This window comes from Giraffa tippelskirchi, chromosome 7 (assembly GCF_054371585.1).
Source record: "Giraffa tippelskirchi isolate mGirTip1 chromosome 7, T2T-mGirTip1v1.2.pri, whole genome shotgun sequence".
In the NCBI taxonomy this organism is placed as follows: domain Eukaryota; kingdom Metazoa; phylum Chordata; class Mammalia; order Artiodactyla; family Giraffidae; genus Giraffa; species Giraffa tippelskirchi.
Genome location: NC_137281.1, coordinates 106,491,623 through 106,516,706, shown reverse-complemented (window position 1 = coordinate 106,516,706; position 25,084 = coordinate 106,491,623). Strand labels below are relative to the sequence as shown.

At 38.9% G+C, this 25,084-nt stretch overlaps 1 protein-coding gene across 32 annotated transcripts in view; it reads right to left on the bottom strand.

Moving 5' to 3' along the window:
• The window catches only part of FRMD6 (FERM domain containing 6), a 384,502-nt gene that overhangs the window by 323,966 nt on the left and 35,452 nt on the right, over positions 1-25,084 (bottom strand). For 29 of the 32 annotated variants that reach the window (XM_081507320.1, XM_081507319.1, XM_081507321.1 and 26 more), the window contains one exon: positions 23,758-23,902. The exons of the other annotated variants lie outside the window; for them this stretch is intronic. The gene's annotated coding sequence lies outside the window, so the exon portion shown is untranslated. The remainder of the gene's footprint in view (positions 1-23,757; positions 23,903-25,084) is intronic. 32 annotated transcript variants of the gene reach the window in all.

Genomic DNA, 25,084 nt, shown 5'->3' with positions numbered 1-25,084 from the left:
CCACTGCCATTAAAGGTCCAAAGAAGAAGGAAGGAAAGCAGAAGCCTATGACCTCAAGATAAACATCTCCATGGTAGATAAATCCTCTGAGAGGACAGCTATGATGGACTAAACCTCAGAATCTTACTTGTTCCCCTTCTCACATTTCACAGTGTCTGGCATCTCTTATCCCACTCGTGTAGTTTATCTGCATTAGAGATTATTACATCATCTGTGCACTTATTAAGCAAATATCTGTTGATATAAAAATTTCTAGGCACTGAGTAAATAAAATGCAAAAAAATATACATGTGAGATATTTTTGTTGAGATATTTTCAATCCACTTAGGAAAACAATGTATACATAAACAACCACAGTACAAGGAAGAAAGTAATATGTCACTGAAGAATATAAATAAAAATCTTCAGAGAATTCAGAGAGAGCAGGATCTAACTCTGGCAGGAGGTGGGGGCTTATTGATGGATAAGGGAATATGGAGGAGGGTACATGTGATGGCATACATGGGCACATGCAGGTTGACAAGGTATAAATGGTGCAACTGAGATGCAACCTTATTAGATAGAAGGCCCAGGAGGATATGTGATGGCTAAGGTACAATGACTGGTTAAGGTGCAAGACAAGTAAAGATTTTTGAAAATGAAAAGTAATAGTTATGACAAATATTTTAGTAATGAGCAATGAAGACAGTAGAGGGAACAGATCCAATGGACCACTAGTTAGAAGACTAACTATAATAATCCAGAAATAAGCAAGGTTTTGAGCAAGAAAGTTAACAGTCTTGAGATTCAATATGGAGAGAAAGCAAGAGGAGAAAGTCAGTAAGTCTGTGAAGTTCAGGGTCTGAGGGGCAGGGAAATTCATCCATCCAATCACCATAGAATCACGATGCTCTTGCTATGTGTCAGCCATTGTTCTTGAAGTATTTAGTGCTGAGCAGAACAAACTTGGGTTCTGCTTTATGGCACTTATAATTTATTCAGGAAATCAGATCCCAGACAAATAAAAGATAAATAATCAAGGTGGTGATAACTGCTATGGTGGAAGTTAATAGAGTGACAAGAGAGATGACAAGAGGAGGACCCTACGCAGAGAGGGTGCTCTGGGGCAGATTCTCTGTGCAGGTGAACTTACACTGAGCCCAGAGGATGGGGAGCTATTCTTAGAATGGGGCTCGAGCAGGGGGGAGGAGATGCCGTCTAGGAGGAGGGAGCTATGTGGCTGAAATAGAGGTGATGCTGAAATGGAGCATGGGAGTTGGAAAAGGAAAGGTTAATTTAAGAAATTGTAGATGAGGGTTCAATGGGCCCACAGAAGAAGATAACAAAGCCATCACTGGAAACACTATACTTGAGTTCAGAAAAGGAGATCACCTGTATGGAGGTGATGGGGAAGCAGTGCTTCTGAGGGAACAGCTAAGGGGAGGGATTGAAATTACACAGACCCTTGAGACATGGAAATAGGATCAAAAAGATTCTGGGGCATGTAGGGTCAGTCCTAGGAATGATCAGAGGTCACAAGTCCACCTGTGAATTGAGGAGCAGAATCAAGGTGGTAGAGGAGAGAGAGCTAATAATAGGAATTCATGCAAAATTTCAAAGGCAAAGATAATAAGAAAGGGAGCAAGGCTGGGACAGGTAATAAGATTGGGTAGCTATCTCTAGAAAACCCAAAACCATGTCTATTGCACAAAAGCATGGGCAGTGCCAGTGAGAGCACCAAGCCAAGCATGGAGCCTCAGGAAACAAAAGGAAGAAGAGGCTGGGGCAAATGCTGCCCAGGCTGAAGCAGATACAGATGGCCCTGGAGGAGAAGAACATGGACTGGAATTCCCGATTTCAGCTGTTTTGTATGAAAGCTAGTCCTGCCCAAGTCAAAATGCATGACGTGTTTACAGAAAATGCTGACCTTTTGTTCTCCCCTGAGTGAGTAGAGCAGGGATAGAGAAGGGAGTTGCTCTGGAGAAATCTACAACTAAAGTAATAGCTCAGAAAGGCTAGGAGTGTGATGACAACTGCTTTTTCTCACACTTTTCTTTCCTGTTCTTGGAGACACTTTGTTTTCCCATAGGCTTTGCTGATTGTTGCTACAGAGAAACACAACACATGAAAACTTTCAAATCTGCAAGAATGAGAAAGAGAAATTCCCCTTTGGAACACTATTTTCAATAACATTAAAGCTGCAAGGATGAGTTTAACAGCATGATGCTGTGGGGGACTTCCAAAAGAGGAGAGTATACAAGTCACATATCCTTAGAAGAGAGAATGCTTTCTGGAATATATTTGAGTATCCACAGGAGGCTAAGAAAAATGACTTCCTGGGTTTCCCCAGTGGCTCAGTAAACAATCCACCTGCCAATGCAAGAGACATGGGTTCGATCCCTGATCCAGGAAGATCTCACACAAAACTAAGCCCATGCACCACAATTGTCGAGCCTGTGCTCTAGAGCCCCTGCTCCGCAACAAGAGAAGCAATCACAATGAGAAGCCTGTGCACTGCAACTAGAGAATAACCCCCACTTGCCACAACTAGAAAAAAAGCCCAGGAAACAATGAAGATCCAGCACAGTCAAAAGTAAAATAAATAAAATTATTTTTTTTAAAATGGCTGCATTTGCCTTTCCACTGATGCACCCTGATGCATAGCCTGTAACTTCCATACAGTGCAGGTCAAGGAGCTGAACTTAAATGACTGATTTTGCCATGTTTTTCACCTTCACTATGCTCTTAGTAATTCTTACAGAAATTGAAGAAAACAATTTCACTAAAGTGCTTGGTCTGTCTGTACACACATGTGGACTTGAGTGGTCTGTCTCAGTACAGATTCTGTCACGCAATGAAGCAAAATGTTCTATTTCTCTATGTCTGCTGAAATCCAATCAGTAGCTTTATTGTTCCTTCACATCCCAGAGGGTAAGAAAGAGAATGCAACAGTTTCTCCCTTCAACACCTCAGCAAGGTTTGTTTACCTTAATAAAACCAACCATATGCAGTTTGCACCCAACCAGCTACTGCTTAATTGTCCAACTGTCTAAACAATATGGCATAGAATTTATTGATATAGACACAATGCTGAAATGTAATACTCTTTCATTCATGCATTATTTCACATATACAAGTTCTTTCTCAAACAAAATTGTAAGCATTTTGTACTCAAGGATTATGCATTTCACTTTTAAAATTTTCCTGTATCAAGGCACAGGAGAGTGAGAGATGTATTTTCACATAGAGTAATAGCCTGGTTCTCCACATATGAGTAAGCTTATTACTAAACTCTAAGAAGTGGTTAGTAAGACAAAAAGGGAAGATGAAGTTAGATAAACAGGTGAAACTGGTGAAGCAGGGTTCCCCCTCCCCATCCCCCACTGCTGATACAGAAGAAAAAAGGTTGTGACCAGAATCATTCTATGATTCACTGAGATGGTGGGGACAGAATATGTAACCTTCAAAAGGGATGCAGCAGGCTGAGCTCTCCTCTCAGAGTCTGGTACATGGGGAGTAACAACCTAGGAGGAGTGTCCCCTAACAGGTGAGAAGGAGAAGATGAAAAGTTGCTCTGAAATGAGAAGAGAAGAGGGTGGGTCATCTCAGGAGCTCAGTTTCTGTTCCAGCGCTAATGTTTCTGGTCCTAGTAAACCATCAGCCAAAAGAGGCTAAGGCTCAAGGTCCATGCAAGAAGAGCTAAGGGCCGAGGTGAGAAGAAGCCCTTCCATGGCGGGTGGACATCCAGACCAGGAAGGCTACAGCACATGGTTCTTTCACAGGGCAACGGCCATGTGGTGCACCCAAGTAAGGAAAGAGCCACTAAAAACCCAAACTTTGAGACTTGTAAGGATGTGGGGGAACAGACAACTCCTAGAAAGGACAGGATTCTCCCTATTTTATAAAGTGACCATATTCTGAGCCTCATGTGCTGAATTAGAATAAGCTAAACAACTCCAGAATCTCAGTGGCCTAGTACATAAGGGTTTCTAGTTTGCTCACACTGCAGGTTGGAAGCTGGCTGGCACAGGGCTCTCTGTTTGCCATCCTTACTCAAGCAGCGAAGTTGATGAAGGCTGCCTGTTCACCCAATGATGGAAAGAGAACTATAAGAGTTGGGTGCTTGGCAAAGCTTCCTCCTGGAAGTGACCCATATCACTTCTACTCAAATCTCATTGGTCAAGGCAAATCATGTGGCCACGCTCAGCTTCAAAAGGGCAGTGAAGCAGAATCCCACCAATTTCCTGGACAGAAAGGTTTGTGAACTGTGCTAACGACTGCCACCTGCACCACAGGAAGACCTGCTTGCCCACAGGTCAGGATCTACTTCATTCAGCACTGAGAAAATCTTTTCTCCAGAAGGGCAAAACTGAAAACTGCTTGCCTGCTAATTTCACTTCATCACTGAAGCATCACCCAAATATTTAATGAAAAGATTCAGATTTAAAACATTTTTTTAATCTTACTAAATCAGTTTTATTGCAATAAGTGGTTAAATGGTAAATTCTCCTTGGCCAATTCTTTCCAGAATGCTCCAACAGAGTAGGTTCCTTCCTCTTGTCCTCTTTCTCTTCACCCTGTTAATTCCTTTCATAGAATTTATCATTATTTGTAATTATTCATACAATATATTGGTATAATTTTAGTCCTAATTATAGCATAGAAGACTTAAAATATATAGATATTATTCTCTACCTACCATTTGCCATCCTTTACTCATTACATACTGAGGGCTCAATAAATAGTACTGATGCCCTCATGATGATAATAAATATGGGAAAACATGTTTTCTAAGGCCATTTCTTGAAATAAACAGAATTATGAATATCAGTGGACCTGTAATTAATTCAGTGAATATTCAGGTTTATGATGAGAAATTTGGGTCGTTAAAAAATAGTTAACTTATATTCACTATCCTCTTGGTAAGGGTACAAGAATAGACTTCAGTAGTAGAGATACTTAAAGCAAGGCCAGCAAAAATCTTTCCTTTCCAGATCATAACTAAATTATCAAATTAATATTAAAATAGGGGAAAACCTGTATTAGCTCTGGAAAGGAGAAAGAGTACCATCAATATGCCAGGACTTCAAGGAATTCCCAATGTATTGGGTTGGCTATAAGATGCTATGGAAAAATCTGAATGAACATTTTGGCCAACCCAGTATGTGTAGGAGGAGGTGAGCTCCATTCTACCATCTTGATTGGTACCCACATGCAAATTAAAGGAAAGCCTTAGGTGGCAATGTGGAAATTTCTTCATAGGAAAGAAGAGGACTTTCCAAGCAAAGGGAACTTGAACCCAAATGTTCAGAGCAGCATTATTCACAATAGCCAAAAGGTGGAAACAACCCAAGTGCCCATCAGCAGGCAAATGGATAAAAAAATATGATATATTCATATAATGAAATATTATTTGTCCATAAAAGAAATGAAGTATTGATACATGCTAAGCATGTATGAACCTTAAAAACATTATACTAAGTGAAAGAAGTCACATACTATATGATTCACATGAAAGTCCAGAATTGGGAAGTCTATAGAGACAGAAAGTAGATTAGAGGTTGCTTAGAGGCTAGGGAGCAGGGAATGGGGCATATGGGGTGATAGACAAGGGGTACATGTTTCTTTTTGAGGTGATCTGCAGTGCTGATGGTTGGACATATCTGTGAATATACTAAAAATCATTGACTTGTATATTTTGAATGGGTGAATTGTATATTGTGTGAATTAGGTCTCATGAAAGCTGTTAAAAATTAAAAAGAAAAAGAAAAAGAAAGAAGCGAAGGGAGTTGTAGGGAACCCTAGTCATTTGGCTGGGGGTGGGGAGTGAAAGACAGCTGTAGGATGGATGAGGTCAGCTCCCTTGAAACCTCTTTCCTGATGCAGATCAACAGCATTCTATAGGAGATACACAGAAGGCCTGGGGCTGAGTGCAGCCACAGCAAAGAGAGAGCCTGCAGCCCCGGGCTGCTCCCAGTGCTGTGGATTCTCTGATGTATGGACAGAAGGGCCTCTTGTACAGCAGCTTTATGAAACTGCAGAAACTGCCTGAAAAGAGTTCCAACTGCGACTGGCCACTTTGGCCACTATAAAGCAGTCTCTGACTGCTATATTATGATCACACATGTCACTTCCATCCACCATCCTCTCTAGTCAGTGAGGGTTCTAATGACATCCAGATTCTTATGATTCTTTGGCTATCCAATTTTCTCCAAACCCTTAATAGTGTCTAATTTACTTACTTCCAGCAAGTTCTATATGTCAGTAACCACAACCAAATTTCTTTCCTGGACATAACTCTCAAATCTAATTTACTTTTTTCCTCACTCCTTTCCACTTTTTCCTCAAATTAATGGTGGCTATTTGGGGAGGGAATATCACATCCTTAATGAATTCTTTGTCTTGAGACTGAGTCTTCTTTTTTGTTGTTTTAAAGAGACTGAGTCTTAAGGGATTTTAGTTGCTTCTGTCAACCTAGATTCCCACCCTCTGGGCTCAAAAGACAGTCAACTTTTCCTACTTGAAAAGCTTCAAATTTCTGGACTCTCTCTAGTCTCTTTTGAGTTTTTGAGCCAGGCAGTTCCTGCTTGAGCTCTTGCTCCTAAAACCTTACAAAATATAGCCACTGTCAACTAGCATACAGCTCTAATATTCTTTGTTCAGTTTCTTCCCATAGAACTATGGGTTATTAGTCACTTTATCTACCTTAAAAACTATCACTAACAAAAATTTTCCCAAACATTTTGCCATTGTGAATCACGAGTCTCCATCTTCTAACTTTCAATATCAGTTTCATTATTGTTTTCTCAACTGTTAAGATAGTACTCTGTGTTTTAGTTTTGTTGTTATGGTAGAACCCACTTTCTTTACCATTTCTTATGTTAGTTCACACTAGCTGCCATGATATTAGCAGCTGAGTGGCTTTACATAACTTTGCTTTTACATATAATCCCGTTGGCAGTAGAGGGGCTCTGCCCCATGCAGATATTCAGGGACTCAGATTAATAGAGACTTTGCCAATTCATTTGTGGTTTACAAGGTGGCCTTGGGCATTGCCATGCAGACCAGAAAGAGCAAAATGATGACACACTTCACCTTCACCATATTCTGTTAGCCAGAACTCAGTCATATGCTCACACGCAACACCAAAGGAAACTGTGGGCCCAGGAAGAAAATCAAATGCTCTTGGAGATGACTAGACAGTGTCTGAACTCATCCTAATAATTCCAGAGATATTCACATAGGTCCAAAAAAAAATGTCAACAAAATCTCTATACTTTTGATAAAAGAAACATAAGGAAAAAACGTGATAAAGAAAACTTAAAAACACAAGGATGACTAAAGACATACCAAAAAATACACACAAAAAGAAAGCAAGGTGGTCATATTATTAACATCAGACAAAAAGTAGGAAGGGAACTGACATTAAATAACAAATCAATTAAGGGAATTAAATACTACATCAAATTATATAGTGATAACTGGAAATATAAGAAGAAAAGATGGGCAGAAAAAGTATAGTTGTGAAGACTTTAACAAACTACTTTTTACTTTCTCATTAGAAAACCAAAAATAAAAACACAGAGTATTTTTAAATATATCTCATGAAGTTAATTTTAAAATGTTGTAACTTTAAAGTTACAGGATACAAAATAAATACACAGAAATCTGCTGCAATTCTATACACTAGCAACAAAGGATCAGAAAGAGAAATTAAAGAAACAATCCCATTTACCATCACATTAAAAAGAATAAAATACCTAGGGATAAACCTCCTTAAGGAGGCAAAACACCTGTACTCAGAAAACTATAAGATGCTGATGAAAGAAATTGAAGATGACACAAATAGATGGAAAGATATATCATGTTCTTGGATTGGAAAAATCAATATTGTTAAAATGACTCTATTACCCAAGGCAATCTACAGATTCAGTGTAATTACTATCAAATTACCAATAGCATTTTTCGCAGAACTAGAACCAAAAAATGTTAAAATGTGTATGGAGACACAAAAGATTCCAAATAACCAAAGCAATCTTGAAGAAGAAAAACAGAGCTGGAAGAATCAGGCTCCATCACTTTAGACTACTACAAAGCTATACTTATCACAACAATATGGTACCAGCACAAAAACAGAAATATAGGCCAATGGAACAGGACAGAAAACCCAGAAATAAACTCAAGCACCTATGGTCAGTTAATCTACAACAAAGGAAGCAGGAATATACAATACAGAAAAGACAGTCTATTCATTACATGGTGTTGGGAAAATTACATGTTAAAGATACCTACATGTTAAAAAAAAAAAAAAAAAGAATTAGAACATTCTTTAACACCATACAGAAAATAAACTCAAAATGGATTAAAGACCTAAATATAAGACCAGAAACTATAAAACTCTTAGAGAAAAATATCAGCAGGATGCTCTTTGACATAAATTGCAGCAATATTTTTTTGGTCCTGTCTCCTAGAATAATGGAAACAAAACCCAAACTAAACCAATAGGACCTAATTAAACCCAAAAACTTTTGCACAGCAAAGGAAACCATAAACAAAATGAAAAGACAACCCACTCGAAAACCACTACAATATTGTAAAGTAATTGGCCCCCAACTAAAATAAATAAATTTATTAAAAAAAAAAAAAGAAAAGAAAAGACAACCCACAGAATGGGAGAAAATACTCGCAAGCAAAGCAACTGACAAGAGATCAATCTTCAAGATTTACGAACAGATCATGTGGCTCAATATAAAAAAAAACCAAACAACCCAATCAAAAAATGGGCAGAAGACCTAAATATACATTCTTCCAAAGAGGATATACAGATGGTCAAGAGGCACATGAAAAGATCCTCAACATTGCTAATTATTAGAGAAATGCAAATCAAAACTGCAATGAGTCATCACCTCACACCAGTCGGAATGGCCATCATAAAAAGTCTACAAACAATAAACCCTGGAGAGTGTAGAGAAAAGGGAGCACTCCTACACTGTTGGTGAGAATGTAAATTGGTGCAGCCACTATGGAGAACAGTATTTTTGCTGTTGTTTCATCACCAATTCATATCCAACTCTTTGTAACTCCACAGTCTATAGCCCACCAGGATCCCAGGATCCTGGGATCCTGTCCATGGGATCTCCCAGGCAAGAATACTGGAGCAGGCTACCATTTCCTTCTCCAGGGATGGAACCCACATCTCCTGCACTGGCAGTGGGGGTTCCTTAAAAAACTAAATATAGAGTTGCCATATTATCTAGCAATCCCATTCCTGGGCATATATCTAGAGAAAACCATAATTTGAAAAGATACATGCACCTCAGTGTTCATTGCAACACTATTTACAATAGCCAAGACATGGAAGTAACCTAAATGCCCACTGACAGATGAATGGATAAAGAAAATGTGGCTCATATTCACAATAGCAAACCACTCCAGTGTTCTTGCCTAGAGAATCCCATAGACAGGCAGGATACAGTCCAGAGGGTCACAGAGTCAGGCACAACTGAAGCGACTTAGCACACATGCATGCACTATTCAGACATTTAAAAAAAAAAGAATAAAATAATGCCATTTGCAGCAACATGGGTGGACCTGGAGATTATCATACTAAGTAAAATAAGTCAATAGACAAAGACAAGTATGATATCACTTATATGAAGAATCTAAAAAAAATGATACAAATGAACTTATTTACAAAATAGAAACAGACTCACAGATAGAGAGAAAAACTTAAGGTTACCAGAGGAGAAGGTGATGGGGAGGAATTAGGAGTTTGGGATTGACATCTGCACCCTTCTATCACTTCTATATTTAAAATATATAATCAACAAGGATCTATGTATAGCACAGGGAACTCTGCTCAATATTCTGTAATAACCTAAATGGGAAAAGAATTTGAAAAAGAATAGATATATGTATATGTATAACCGAATCACTCTGCGGTACACCTGAAACCAACACTACATTGTTAATCAACTACACTCCAATTTAAAAGTTTTTTTTAATGGAAAAAATTTAATAAATGAATAAAATAAAATATTTTACTTTCAAATGGAAAATGAACATTTCTTTAGCATATGCAGAAATGTATAATATTCTCAACTACAACAAAAAACCTCCTAATCATACTGTGATGAAATTAGAAATAAATATATTTAAACAAAAAATTTACACTAGCATACACATACTTACATAAGATAAAAGCTATAACCCTAAGACCAAAAATCCACTTCTTTAAGTAACTGTTGTGTCTAAATGATCAGAGTAACTGTTTTATTTATATTCTTTAGCCTCAGGGAATACTCACTCAAACTTCGATCTATGAGTGGATGAATTAATGGATGGAATTGTAAGAATACCTGGAATCCTAGGGAGATGAGATCAAACAGAAATCAAACAATAGGAGCCACTGTAAGAGTGGGCCGCCCCCAGTCCAAGTGGGAGGTGACTCACGGGAGGGACCAGCAGACTGAGGATGTAAATTTTGCTCTAGTGCTCCACCATGAACTGACTCAGGTACCCTCCATTTCTTTTTGAACTCTTCCAACTGACTTCCTCCATCTCCATATCTTATCCTTATCTTACAGTTTCTGGTTCTTTGTGCCCTAAGCTTGTTCCTTTATAACCTCTCCATTCTTGCAGTATAAGATGACTTTTCAATTCTTCTCCTGCTGTGCTTTTTCTTCTTCTGCGTATTTTGAAATTAAAGTCTTAAGAAACGGAATATCATTAGCTTATGAGATGAGACCACACCTTTAGGTCCCCTGGACAGCCTGTGGATTCTCTGGGGCCTCTGTGAACCTCTTATTCAACTGGCAAAGACTGAAGAAGGAACAAATGGTATAAAATATGGATGCTCAATATCTGCCCTTTCTGCAAGGGTAGGAGTCGACTGCCCAGGAGGAGTTGCAAGCATGGCAAGTAGGATTACAAATGTTTGTTGCTAGTATCAGATGCTCTGCTAGACACTAAGCACATTATGTAGGACACCTACAAACTACGATGCACTTTTCCAAAACCCACATTTACAGGCATGGAAAGAGATTAATAATATAACATTGATTTAAAATACCAGTTTACAAACAGGATTATTCTGTTTTTGAAAATAAAATATTTGTATGCATAAGAGAAAATCTAACAAAATATAAAACATAAGAACATGTTGAGCCATGATTTTCTTTGGGTTGCAGGTTGGGATAATTTTAATTTCTTCTTCAGTCTTTCTGAAGTGCCTATAAATATCTAACGTTGAGCTTATTTCAGTATTTTTTCTATAATCAGGACAATAAAACTATTTTTTATTAGGGGATGGAAAGTCTTAAAATATGTATACCTTGTATCCTAGTAAATCCATGTCAAAGAATTTCTCCTAAGGGAATAATTGGAGTTATACTCAAACATATTTTATAATAAAGTATAAAGGGTTTTTTTCCCTTCTTCTAGAAAAAGAGTATTTAACTTTTCTGTGGCTTTATGGTTTCTCTATAAATGTGACTCAAAAATGAATCTCCTTCACATTTCCTTGGATGGTCTCAAGAAAATCCAGTAAAACAAGTCAACCACTGACTTTGAGACTATATAATCTACAGGTATAGGTGAGAATGGTTGGCAGCACCCCACTAGAGCAGTCAGGAAAAATGGAATTGGTGACTGTTAGTCTCATATCAGAAAGCGTTTTTCCTCCAGATATCAAGTATTCCTCCAGATATCAGTATCAAGCATCTGTTGTTGTGAAAATTTGTTTCAGAAAAGAGTCCTGAAACTAGTTTTTACAAAGGTATAAGAGATAACCATGTGATTCTCCATTGGCACACTTGGTTAAAAATTCTTCCTCCTTCCATCCTAAGATTTATATCAGGAAATGTGGGCCATAATTAGCATTTTAACAAGCATGACAGATGATTTTTTATGGAATTAGTTTTAAGATGACACTGTGAGAAGGACTGCTTTAGGGGGCTATCTCAAGCATAGATATTTGCATTTTAACAAGAACCAAAGCTTCAACTTTGGCTTCCCACGTGGCTCAGCAGGTAAAGAATATGCCTGCAATGCCAGAAACACAAGAGATGCAGGTTCTATCCCTGGGTGGAAAAGATCTCCTGGAGAAGGACATGGCAACTCACTTCAGTAGTCTTGCCTGGAGAACCCTTGGACAGAGGAGCATGGCAGGCTATAGTCCACAGGGTTGCAAAGAGTTAGACACAACCAAAGTGACTGAGCACAAAGCCTCAACTTAAAGGAGTGAAGTCAGTATTCACTTCTGATAGCATGGTGGGCTAGAGACCCTGATCAATTCTATCACTGGAAACAACTAAATCCTGGATTAAATATCTTTTAGCATCTTGTAAATTTGTTGATGAGCTGTCCAGAAAGGAAGACACTCTCTGAGGTCAAAACACCTAAATTTAAAGCAAGAAGTCAGAAATGTAAGCAGAGCAGTTACGTTGGCTTTTGCTCTCAGGGATTTGCCAAACCCCATTAAAACTGAGTTTCAGTTTTCATGCTGCAAAGGGCTTAGGGAAAAAGACGCTACACAGACAGTGGGGAGCCTAATAAGGGATCTCCATTAAAACTGGGGTTCACAGGGCTACATACTCACTTAAATTTTGGTTTAGAAATAAGCCTGCTCCCATTCCTGGGTAATGTATGGAAAAGTACCTGTCTCCAACTGTGGGGAGGGTGAAAAGGGGGGAAATCTCCCTTAAATAGGCTTAACCTCAAGCCAGATTTCATGCAGCATCATGCTTCCTAGACCATCCAAAACTCCTCAACATGAATATTTGTTTAAAAGTGTTTTGGGGTCAGTAGTTGCCCAGAAGCCTGGCAGAAACAAGAGAAAATTCTCTCTGATGCAAATCATTTCTGACCTAGGTACAAAATATTGCCAAAGATTAAGTTTTAAAAATATGAGCTCTTATTTAAAAAATTTCCCATCTACATATCACACTTTATTACTATAGCAATGAATCTTGATGACTTGATCTTTAATATACACACACTATTTCACCACCTCCATATTTATGTCCCCCACCTTAGCTCAAATCACCATCATTTCTCACCAGCACTGTATGCTCAGGTTCACAATTTCAGATATATAATATATGAACAAAGAATTCTGAAGCATCTTAAAAATGCTGTTTTACAATAGAATTAAAAATATAGAGCAATATCTTAGTTTGGAAGAATTAATACTGTTAACACGGCCATAGTACCCAAAGCAGTAGATGGTCAATGCCAAAATCAGATTGATTATATTCTTTGCAGCCAAAGACGGAGAAGCTCTATACAGTCAGCAAAAACAAGACCGGAAGTTGACTGTGGCTCAGATCATGAAGCCTTTATTGCAAAATTCAGACTTAAATTGAAGAAAGTAGGGAAAACCACTAGACCATTCAGGTATGATGTAAATCAAATTCCTTACAATTATACAGTGGAAGTGACAAATAGATTCAAGGGATTAGATCTGATAGATAGAGTGCCTGAAGAACTAAGGATGGAAGTTCATGACATTGTACAGGAGGCAGTGATCAAGACCATCCCCAAGAAAAAGAAATGCAAAAAGGCAAAATGGTTGGCTGAAGAGACCTTATAAATAGCTGAGAAAAGAAGAAAAGTGAAAGGCAAAGGAGAAAAGGAAAGATATACCCATTTGAATGCACAGTTTCAAAGAATAGCAAGGAGAGATAAGAAAGCCTTCCTCAGTGAACAATGCAAAGAAAGAGAGGAAAACAATAGAATGGGAAAGACTAGAGATCTCTTCAAGAAAATTAGAGATACCAAGAGAACATTTCATGCAAAGATGGGCTCGATAAAGGACAGAAATGGCATAAACCTAACAGAAGCAGAAGATATTAAGAAGAGGTGGCAAGAATACACAGAAGAACTATACAAAAAAGATCTTCATGACCCAGATAATCATGATGGTGTGATCACTCACCTAGAGCCAGACATCCTGGAATACAAAGTCAAGTGGGCCTTAGGAAGCATCACTACAAACAAAGCTAGTGGAGATGATGGAATTCCAGTTGAGCTATCTCAAATCCTAAAAGATGATGCTGTGAAAGTGCTGCACTCAATATGCCAGCAAAATTCGAAAACTCAGCAGTGGCCACAGGACTGGAAAAGGTCAGTTTTCATTCCAGTCCCAAAGAAAAGCAATGCCAAAGAATGTTCAAACTACTGCGCAATTATACTCATCTCTCACATTAGCTAAGTAATGCTCAAAATTCTCCAAGCCAGGCTTCAACGGAACGTGCACTGTGAACTTCTAGATGTTCAAACTGGATTTAGAAAAGGCAGAGGAACAAGAGATCAAATTGCCAACGCCCACTGGATCATAAAAAAAGCAACAGAGTTCCAGAAAAACATCTACTTCTGCTTTAGTGACTACTCCAAAGCCTTTGACTGTGTGGATCACAACAGAGTGTGGAAAATTCTTAAAGAGATGAGAATTCCAGATCACTTGACCTGCCTCCTGAGAAATCTGTATGCAGTTCAAGACGCAACAGTTAGAACTGGACATGGAACAACAGACTGGTTCCAAGTTGGGAAAGGAGTATGTCAAGGCTGTATATTGTCAACCTGCTTATTTAACTTATTGCAGAGCACATCATGCAAAATGTCAGGCTGTATGAAGCACAGGCTGGAATCAAGATTGTCAGGAGAAATATCAATAACCTCAGATATGTAGATGATATCACCCTTATGGCAGAAAGTGAAGAAAAACTAAAGAGCCTCTTGATGAAGGTGAAAGAGGAGAGTGAAAAAGTTGGCTTAAAACTCAGCATTCAAAAAACTAAGATCATGGCATCCAGTCCCATCACTTCATGGCAAATAGATGGGGAAACAATGAAAACAGTAAGAGACTTTATTTTCTTGGGCTCCAAAATCACTGCAGGTAGTGACTGTAGTCATGAAATCTAAAGACACTTGCTCCTTGGAAGAAAAGCTATGACCAACCTAGACAGCACATTAAGAAGCAGAGGCATTGCCTACAAAGGTATGTGTAGTCAAAGTTATGGTTTTTCCAGTAGTCATGTATGGATGTGAGAGTTGGACTGTAAAGAAAGCTAAGCACCAAAGAATTGATGCTTTTGAACTGTGGTGTTGGAGAAGACTCTTGAGAGTCCCTTGGACTGCAAGGAGATCCAACCAGTCAATCCTCAAGAAAATCAGTCCTGAATATTCATTGGAAGGACTGATGCTGAAGCTGAAACTCCAATACTTTGGCCACCTGATGGGAAGAACTGACTCATTGGAAAAGATCCTGATGCTGGGAAAGATTGAAGGCAGGAGGAGAAGGGGACAACAGAGGATGAGATGGTTGGTTGGCATCACTGACTTGCTGAACATGAGTTTGAGCAAGCTCCGGTTGTTGGTGATGGACAGGGAAGCCTGCTTTGCTGCAATCCATGGGGTTGCAAAGAGTCAGATACGACTGTGTGACTGAACTGAACTGAACTGAACCCAAAGCAATCTACAGATTTAATGGGATATCTATCAAATGACCCATGACATTTTTTTCACAGAACTGTAACAAATAATTCTAAAATTCATATGGAACCATAAAAGACCCAGAATTGCCAGTGCAATCCTAAAGAAAAAAAAACAGGAGACATAACCCTCCTAGACTTCAGACAATACTACAAAGCTACAGTAATCAAAACAGCATGATATCAGCACAAAAACAGATCAATGGGATGTAAGAGATAGCTAAGTATTAAACCCACACACGTATGGGCAATTAATCTTCAATGAAGGAGACAAGAATATACAATGGGGAAAAGATAGTCTCTTCAGCAAGTGATGCTGGGGAAAATGTAAATCAGTGAAGTTGGAACATACCCTCTCACCATACACAAAAATAAATTCAAAATGGTTTAAAGACTTAAACATAAAACGTAGCTCCTTAAAACTCTTAGAAGAAATCGCAGGCAAAACATTCTCTGTCATAGATCATAACAATGAGTTTTAAGTCACTCTCCTAAGGCAATAGAAATAAAAACAAAAATAAACAAATGGGACTTAATCAAACTTACAAGCTTTTGCACAGCAAAGGAAACTGTAAACAAAATGAGAAGTCAACCTACAGAATGGGAGAAAATAGTTGCAAACAATGCAAATGACAAGGGATTAATCTCCAAAATATAAAAATAGCTCATACAACTCAGTATCAAGAAAATAAACAGCCCAGTTGAAGAATGGGCAGATGACCTAGACATTTCTGCAAAGAAGAAATAGAGATGACTGATATGCACATAAAAAGATGCTCAACACTCTAATTATTTGCTGTTGTTTAGTCACTAAGTCATATCTGAATGTTTTGTAATCTCATGGATTGCAGCCCACCAGGCTCCTCTGTCCATGGGCTGAGCCAGACAAGAATACTGAAGCTGTTGCCATTTCCTTCTCCAGGTGATCTTCCCAGCCCAGGAATCAAACCTATGTCTCCTGCATTAGCAGACAGATTCTTTTGTTTTTAAATAAATTTATTTATTTTAGTTGGGGGCTAATTACTTTACAATATTGTAGTGGTTTTTGCCATACATTGACATGAATCAGCCATGGGTTTACATGTGTTCCCCATCCTGAACCCCCCTCCCACCTCCCTCCCCATCCCATATCTCTGGGTCATCCCATTGCCCCAGCCCTGAGCATTTGTCTCATGCATCGAACCTGGAATGGTGTTCTGTTTCACATATAATATACATGTTTCAGTGCTATTCTCTCAGAACGTCCCACCCTCACCTTCTCCCTCAGAGTCCATAAGACTGTTCTATGCATCTAGCAGACAGATTCTTTACTACTGAACCACCTGAGAAGCAAATCAAAACTACAGTGAGGTACCACCTCACACAGGTCAGAATGACCATTGTTAAAAATTCTACAAATAATAAATGCTGGAGAGACTGTGAAGAAAAGAAAATCCTTTTGCATTATTGGGAATGTAAGTTGGTACAGCCATTGTGGAAAACAAGATGGAGGTTCCTCAGAAAACTAAAAATAGAATTACCATATGATTTAGCAATCCCACTAGTGGGCATATATGCAGACAAAATTCTAGTTTGAAAAGATACATCCACCCCTATGTTCTGCTGCTGCTGCTGCTAAGTCGCTTCAGTCATGTCCGACTCTGTACGACCCCACAGATGGCAGCCCACCAGGCTCCCCTGTCCCTGAGATTCTCCAGGCAAGAATACTGAAGTGGGTTGCCATTTCCTTCTCCAATGCATGAAAGCGAAAAATGAAAGTGAAGTCACTCAGTCGTGTCCAACTCTTAGCGACCCCATGGACTGCAGCCTACCAGGCTCCTCCGTCCATGGGATTTTCCAGGCAAGAGTACTGGAGTGGGTTGCCATTGCCTTCTATGTTCATAGCAGCGCTATTTACAATACCAAGATATGGAAACAACCTAAATGTCCAGACAGATGAATGAATAAAGATGTAGTACATGTATACAATGGAATACTACTCAATCATAAAAAGAATGAAATAATGACATTTGCGGCAACATGGATACAACTAGTGGAGAAGGAAATGGCAACCCACTCTAGTATTCTTGCTTAGAGAATCTTGTGGACAGAGGAGCCTGGTGGGCTGCTGTCCATAGGGTCGCACAGAGTCAGACACGACTGAAGCAACTTAGCATGCATGAATGCATTGGAGAAGGAAATGACAACCCACTTCAGTGTTCTTGTCTGGAGAATCCCAGGGACAGAGGAGCCTGATGGGCTGCCATCTATGGGGTCGAATAGAGTCGGACACTGAAGTAACTTAGCAGCAGCAGCAGGATACAACTAGAGATTATCATACTAAGTGAAGTAAGTCAGAAAGACAAATACCATAGGATATCACTTATATGTGGAATCTAAAGTATGACACAAATGAACCTAACTACAATACAAAACAGAAACAGACATAGAGAACAAACAGATATCATGGACATAGAGAACAGACTGGTGGTTGTCAAGGGGAAAAGAGTTGGTGGATGAATGGAGTGGGAGATTGGGGTTAGCAGATGTAAGTTTTTGTATTTAGAGTGGATAAACAACAAAGTCCTATTGTATAGCACAGAGAACTAGATTCAATATCCTATATAAACTATAATGGAAAAGAATATAAAAAATAATATGTGTATGTATACATATATATGTGTATATATATATATGCATAAGTGAATCACTTTGCCATACAACAGAAATTAGCACAACGTTTTAAATCAACCATACTTCAATAAAAAATTGATAAAAATATAGAGAGCTATATATCTAGCAAAAAATGTGCAAGACCTTCATAGAGAAAATCAAAAATGTTATTTCAAAGTGAAAAAATAAATATAGCATTAGACCATGTTATGAATTGCTTAACTCAATATTGTAAAGATGCCAATTCTCCTAAAATCTATAAATACAATGCAAAGCAAACCAAAATCCCAGGAGATTTATTTTTGATTCTTCCTTTTGTAAGTGTGTGGGTACATATTTAAGCTGTGTTTAAAATGGATGTGGAAGTACAAAGAACTAAAAGTAGTGAGGATTATCTCAGTAAAAATTGCTTGGGAGTGGAAAAATTTACCTAATAGCACGTCAATAATTATTACATAGTTACCTTAGTTAAAACAATAGAGTATGAGTAAGGGATAATGCAGAACATAGCACATACGTGGTTTATGGCAGAGACAGATTACTGAACAGTAAAGGGAAGATGAACTTTTTAAAAAAATGGTTCTGGAACAATTGGTTATCCATGAGGAAAACTAATCAAATTGGATCTTTTCCACACAGGTTATGTGAAAATCAATTACAGGTGAATTAGAGACTTAAGAGAGAATGGCAACACTTTAACATTTGAAGGAAAAAAATACAATATCTTTATGATGATGAGATAAGAAAACATTTTTTTAAATAAGGCTTAAAAACATAAACCATAAAGGAAAGACTCAGCAAGCATCAACTATATTAAAGTTAAGTACTTCTACACATTGAAGGATATCATAGAGAGTAAAAAGATAAACTATCAACTGGAAGAAGATATTTGCAACATATATAACCTACCAATGTTTAATATTCAGAATTGATGAAGAGATTCTACAAATAAAAAACAAAGAAAATGGCCAAAGCTTGAATAGACATTACAAAGGAAAAAATATATCGATAAATTTGAAAATATCAACTTAGTAACAGTAAGAAAACTGCAAATTAGTGTTACAATTAGCATGCCATGCCTATGACAAAAGCAAAAATCAAAAATTTCGAAAAACAGCCGTTATTTGTGATGATTTTAACACTTATATTATACAACACTGATAGAAATTTAAATCGGTGCAACCACTCTGGGAAATAATTTGGCATTTTCTAATGAATTTGAAGTTGCACAAGCCCTATGATTCTACATCTTCTCTTCTAGTAATAAACATAGAGAAACTCTGGCACATATGCACCAGAAGACCCATACAAAGAATATTCACAGCAGCACTATTTAGTGATAGCAAAAATCTAGAAACAGTACAAATATCCATCAGCTGTAGAATACAATTTAAATTGTGGCGTATTCCCTCAATACAATTACATATAGCAATGAGACAAATGAACCACACACAAACCAAGAACGTGGATGAATCCTGAGATATACCACTGATTTTTTAAAGTTGAAGAACATAGTATAATTCCACTTAATATAAAGTTCAAACATAGGTAAAACCAAACAATATGTTTAAACATAAAAGGTAAAACCTTAAGCAAAAACAAGGTGATGATCAACGTGAAAATCAGGATAACAGTTTTCTCTGAGAAGGAAAAGACTGCAAAGGACTTTAAAGACAATGATGAACTACTTTTCACTCTTCATTTTATCTTATTTACCTATTTTGTATCTTTTATTTTAAAGCTACTTTTAGATGTTACATATTCCTCAAAACAGTGAATTTCTATTAGGACATTTCAAACTTTTATAAGCAATTCAGAAAGAGACTGAAAAGGAATTTAGGATTCAGGGAAACTTCTCATCCCTGACGTGTGGGTATTAGGAATGACGTGCCTTCCCAGAAATAGGTCTCTCTGACTCTCCTGTTCTCCCACTTTTTGCAAAACTTGGAATTTAAAGAAATTCCCCAACTCTCCCACTGCCATTTGCAGGCATTCTTTTCGAGGTCATTATGGCCCATTTCTCCCTCACCTTTGTAAATGGGCACATTTACCCACCCAGGGTTAGCCAAACCTGTAGAAAAGGCCTCAACAGGCATGCTGTCTCACCTCAGCAGAATTTGCCCAGACCTCCTCTCCTCTGGCCTACCAACTTTCCTGGTTGCTCAAACACACTCGTTTTAACCCAGTTCCTTGGTTCTTGACATTTGTTCAGCTCTTATGATCATAAGAGCCACGAGTTTCTGCCTCATCTTCAGCACTTTCTCTAACTTCCCTCCCGCTTCAGTCTGTCCTCCATCATCCATTCCCAAGCCTCAAGCACCAGTGATCACCACAGACAGCTTTGGGAGGAACAAGTCTGGCCCCCTGAGACACCTACCTCCCCATCCCCAATATAGAGGAGAGCAGTTCCTTCAAATTCACCATAATATAGTGATTTCATATCATCTGAAGCATGTACCTCTGCCAGTGTCCCCCCATTTAAGCCTTGCTGACATTAGCAAGTTAAATGCTCCCACTGGGAACTTTCAAACAATGGAAAAACTCTAGAGAAATTGACGACTGTTTTACTTTTGGCCTAAGCTTGGGTAGGATGGGCATTCCAGAGAATCCATCCAAGACATCACCTGATCTGGTCCTTTTACTCTTCAAGTTCAAAATGTTCCTCACAGAGGGACCTTGCATTTTACAGACTGTTGCCCAAAGAACTTGTTGCTACAACAAAAACTCCCAAACCATGGAAACTGTTTGTGTCAGCCAAATTCAAAGCTCAACTATATACACAGCCTAAAAATCAAGCTGCCTTCATCTTGCATTTTTGGCTCATTTTGCCTGGTCATATCCTAAAACCAAGTGGATTGAATTACTAGGTAAAAATAAATTTCATCTGTGGGAACTGTTGCTATTGTCTCAGAAAACAAAGGGAAGGTCTTTTTCTGCCATGTCTTGAAAGGAGTGAAGTCACTGAGGATTAAAAATCAGACTTAAATTCCTACCACATGCAGAAAAATAAGCTGGTTGCTTAATTAGACTCCCTGCTAAAAGATTACTTAATTATTTGAAATTGTGTTTTAAAATATTAAGTTCAGGGAAACCTTTCTGGGGGACAATTTGAAAGAGTGCATTTAAGTTCTTTAAAAGGTATATAATTTTACCCAGTATTTCCAGTTCCGGGAATCATTATGAAAGCGCCTTAAAGAATTATGTGCATGGATACTTTTAACAGAAAGAAAAGAACTTTTAGATACCCAACATAGGAAATTGGTTAAATAAATCACTGCATAGTAGAAGTGTTCTTTAAGATCTATACAGCCCCCTGGATTAACCATCACAATCTATTCTGTACCTAAACGTATTGTCTAATGCCCCAGCAAGCTGAGTTTTCACCCCTGGAAACCCTCTTTAGCTAACCCACAGGCTCACACTCCCACTAGGTGAGTTGTATGCTCACCAGGATGCAGTTGTGTTTGTTCCCAAACCTATTTATGCTGTTACAGCTTTTGCTGTAATTATGTAATTTAATTAAATAATATGTACACCAATTCCACGACAAAAGACAGATTTTTATTTCTCAAAGGAAAAAAAAAAAACCATATTGGATATTTTAGAAAGACTGAGTAAGTTTGAGCTCCATCCTCTAAAAATGCTGTTGAGTTAGGTAATGAATAACTGTAAAATAATAAGGGAGAAAACTTTAACAATGCCAAAGTCTTTTCTCTAGATTGGTAAATATTTCTTAATCTAAAATAAATGACCTAGAGTACATTGTAAGTTAGAATAAAAGCTGGATATGAGAGATTCTACTGAATCTAATCAAGTTGGATATGAGAGATTCTACTGAACATCCATATGGTCGAATGTGTGTGTGTATGTTAGTTGCTAGGTTGTGTCTGACTCTTTATGACCCCATGGACTGTAACCTGCCAGGCTGCTCTGTCCATGGAATTGTCCAGGCAAGGATTCTGGAGTGGGTTGCCGTTCCCTTCTCCAGGGGATCTTCCTGACCCAGGAATCGAACCTGGGTTTCCTAAACTGTAGGCAGATTCTTGACCATCTGAGCCACCAGGGAAGCCCCATGATAGAATGAAAGTGAAGTCGCTAAGTCGTGTCCGACTCTTTGTGACCCCATGGACTGTAGCCTCCCAGGCTTTTCCAGGCAAGAATACTGGAGTGGGTTGCCATTTCCTTCTCCAGGAGATCTTCCCAACCCAGGGATTGAACCCGCGTCTCCCGCATTGTAGGTAGATGCTTTACCGTCTGAGCCACCAGGGAAGCCTAGCACACAGAAAAATAGAAGATGAAATGGAAGTCTATTTGTGGTACATTTATGGATAGGTACAGCAAATCAGTTATAGCAGAATCAGTTCAGTTCAATCACTCAGTTGTGTCCAACTCTTTGTGACCCCATGAACCGCAGCACACCAGGCTTCTCTGTGTATCACCAACTCCCAGAGCTTGCTCAAACTCATGTCCATTGAGTCGGTGATGCCATCCAACCAACTCATCCTCTGTTGTCCCCTTCTCCTCCTGCCTTCAATCTTTCCCAGCATCAGGATCTTTTCCAATGAGTCAGTTCTTCCCATCAGGTGGCCAAAGTATTGGAGTTTCAGCTTCAGCATCAGTCCTTCCAATGAATATTCAGGACTGATTTCCTTGAGGATTGACTGGTTGGATCTCCTTGCAGTCCAAGGGACTCTCAAGAGTCTTCTCCAACACCACAGTTCAAAAGCATCGGTTCTTTGATGCTCAGCTTTCTTTATAGTCCAACTCTCACATCCATACATGACTACTGGAAAAACCATAGCTTTGACTAGTCGGACCTTTGTTGGTAATGTCTCTGCTTTACAGAATATATAATGTATAATCCTGAATTTGCTTAAAAGTATATATTAATGCATGAGAAAAACCCTAAAGCAGGTGTCCCTAACTTCTGGGATCTAATATCTGATGATCTGAACTGGGGCTGATGTAATAATAATAGAAATAAAGTGCACAATAAATGTAATGCACTTGAATCATACCAAAACCATCCCCCCACTCCATTCTGTAGCAACATTGTCTTCCACAAAACCAGCCCCTGGTGCCAGAAAGGTTAGGAACTGCTATCCTAAAGGGATGTACTCTGAAATGCTGTCAGTGGGGCTTCCCAGGTGGCTCAGTGGTAAAGAATCCACCTGCCAATGCAGGAGATGCAAGTTCAATCCCTGGGCTGGGAAGATTCCCTGGAGGAGGAAATGGCTACCCACTTCAGTAAAAAGTAAAATGCTATCAGTGGTTATCTCTGGGTGAGCATTATGGCAAGCTGTGACTTGGCTGTGGAATATCACATGAAACATATTTAGCTGTCTATAGAGGGAGGTGACCAAAACAGAGATGTCTGACAAGGCAAAAGATGCAGGAGATTACTATCAGCCTTCTGCTTCCATTTTCTTTGCCTGGTAACTGGTTTCAGTATTTTTCTGAGGCCTGGGAACATTCCTGGCTGTGGTTCTCCAAGACACTCATATTATTAATTCCTCATTTTTGCTTAAGCTAAGTTTCCTAAACTTGATTTCTGTTACAGCAAAAACAAGTTTAAAATAATATAGACTGCTAATAAACAGACTCACTTTAAAAACAAACAAGTATACACACTCACCTGAAAGTCAGGTTATCTTGATGCACAGGTGCAAAAAAATGAGTCTAAGGGTTCATTAACTACCTTCAGTGGCACTCGTAGTTCCCCTGAAGTTGTGTTATAAATAAGTGAAAGGTCCATTCTCTTTTGGGTGTTCATCTTGAATCTGAGAAGGAATAAACATCAGAAAATGTAAAAGCACATTCAGGGTCTGGAAGAAACAGCAAGTCCCTACCAACCTGAGATCTGAGTCTATGGCTTGTCAAGGTTGGAGGAGAGTGCTGAAAAATGACAAGGGTTCTTGTCTGGCATCGGAGTTCATCTTCATGACAGCCCATGTCTGTGGTTGGGGGCCACTGTGGTTGACATCGGTTGGACTTAACTGATCCATATGAACTTCTCTAAGGACATAATATGCCAATCAAATTCAATATTGTTCTTGAAAATTGCCCCTGGGGATTCTCCTTCAAGTGAACTGAGGGGTCATTAATGCCCATTCTTGGACCTCACTCCAGCCCTACTGAATCAACACTAGGGTTGGAGGCTTGGGAAGCTGCATTTTTCCAAGAATGTCATGGGTTTCTAGCTACACCAACGTCTGAGAACCACCGTCCAACCATAGCATAAGCATGACGTGAATTCTGCCTTATCTCCTCTGAGTTATTCTATTCCTGGTCCTGACTTCAATTTGCTCCATGATCATAGGCAGAACATTTAAACTCACTGGGCTTCAACTCATTCATTTGTAACCTCAATGGGGTTGGAGACGAGGTCATCCCTAAAATTCCCTGCAGCGTAACAAATTCCAGTTTCTGTGTTGTCACTGATACTTTTTTATTTGAAATGGGCCTAAGTCATTCCAGGCTTTTCAGTTCAGTTCAGCTCAGTTGCTCAATCGTGTCCAACTCTTTGCAACCCCATGGACTGCAGCACACCAGGCCTCCTTGTCCATCACCAACTCCTGGAGTTTATCCAAATTCATGTCCATTGAGTCAGTGATGCCATCCAACCATCTCATTCTCTGTCATCCTCTTCTCCTCCTGCCTTCAATATTTCCCAGCATTAGGGTCTTTTCCAATGAGTCAGCTCTTCGCATCAGGTGGCCAAAGTATTGGAGTTTCAGCTTCAACATCAATCCTTCCAATGAACACTCAGGACTGATCTCCTTTAGGATGGACTGGTTGGATCTCCTTGCAGTCCAAGGGACTCTCAAAAGTCTTCTCCAGCAACACAGTTCAAAAGCATCAATTCTTCAACACTCAGCTTTCTTTATGGTCCAACTTTCATATCCATACATGACTACTGGAAAACCATAGCCTTGAAGAGACAGACCTTTGTTGGCAAAGGA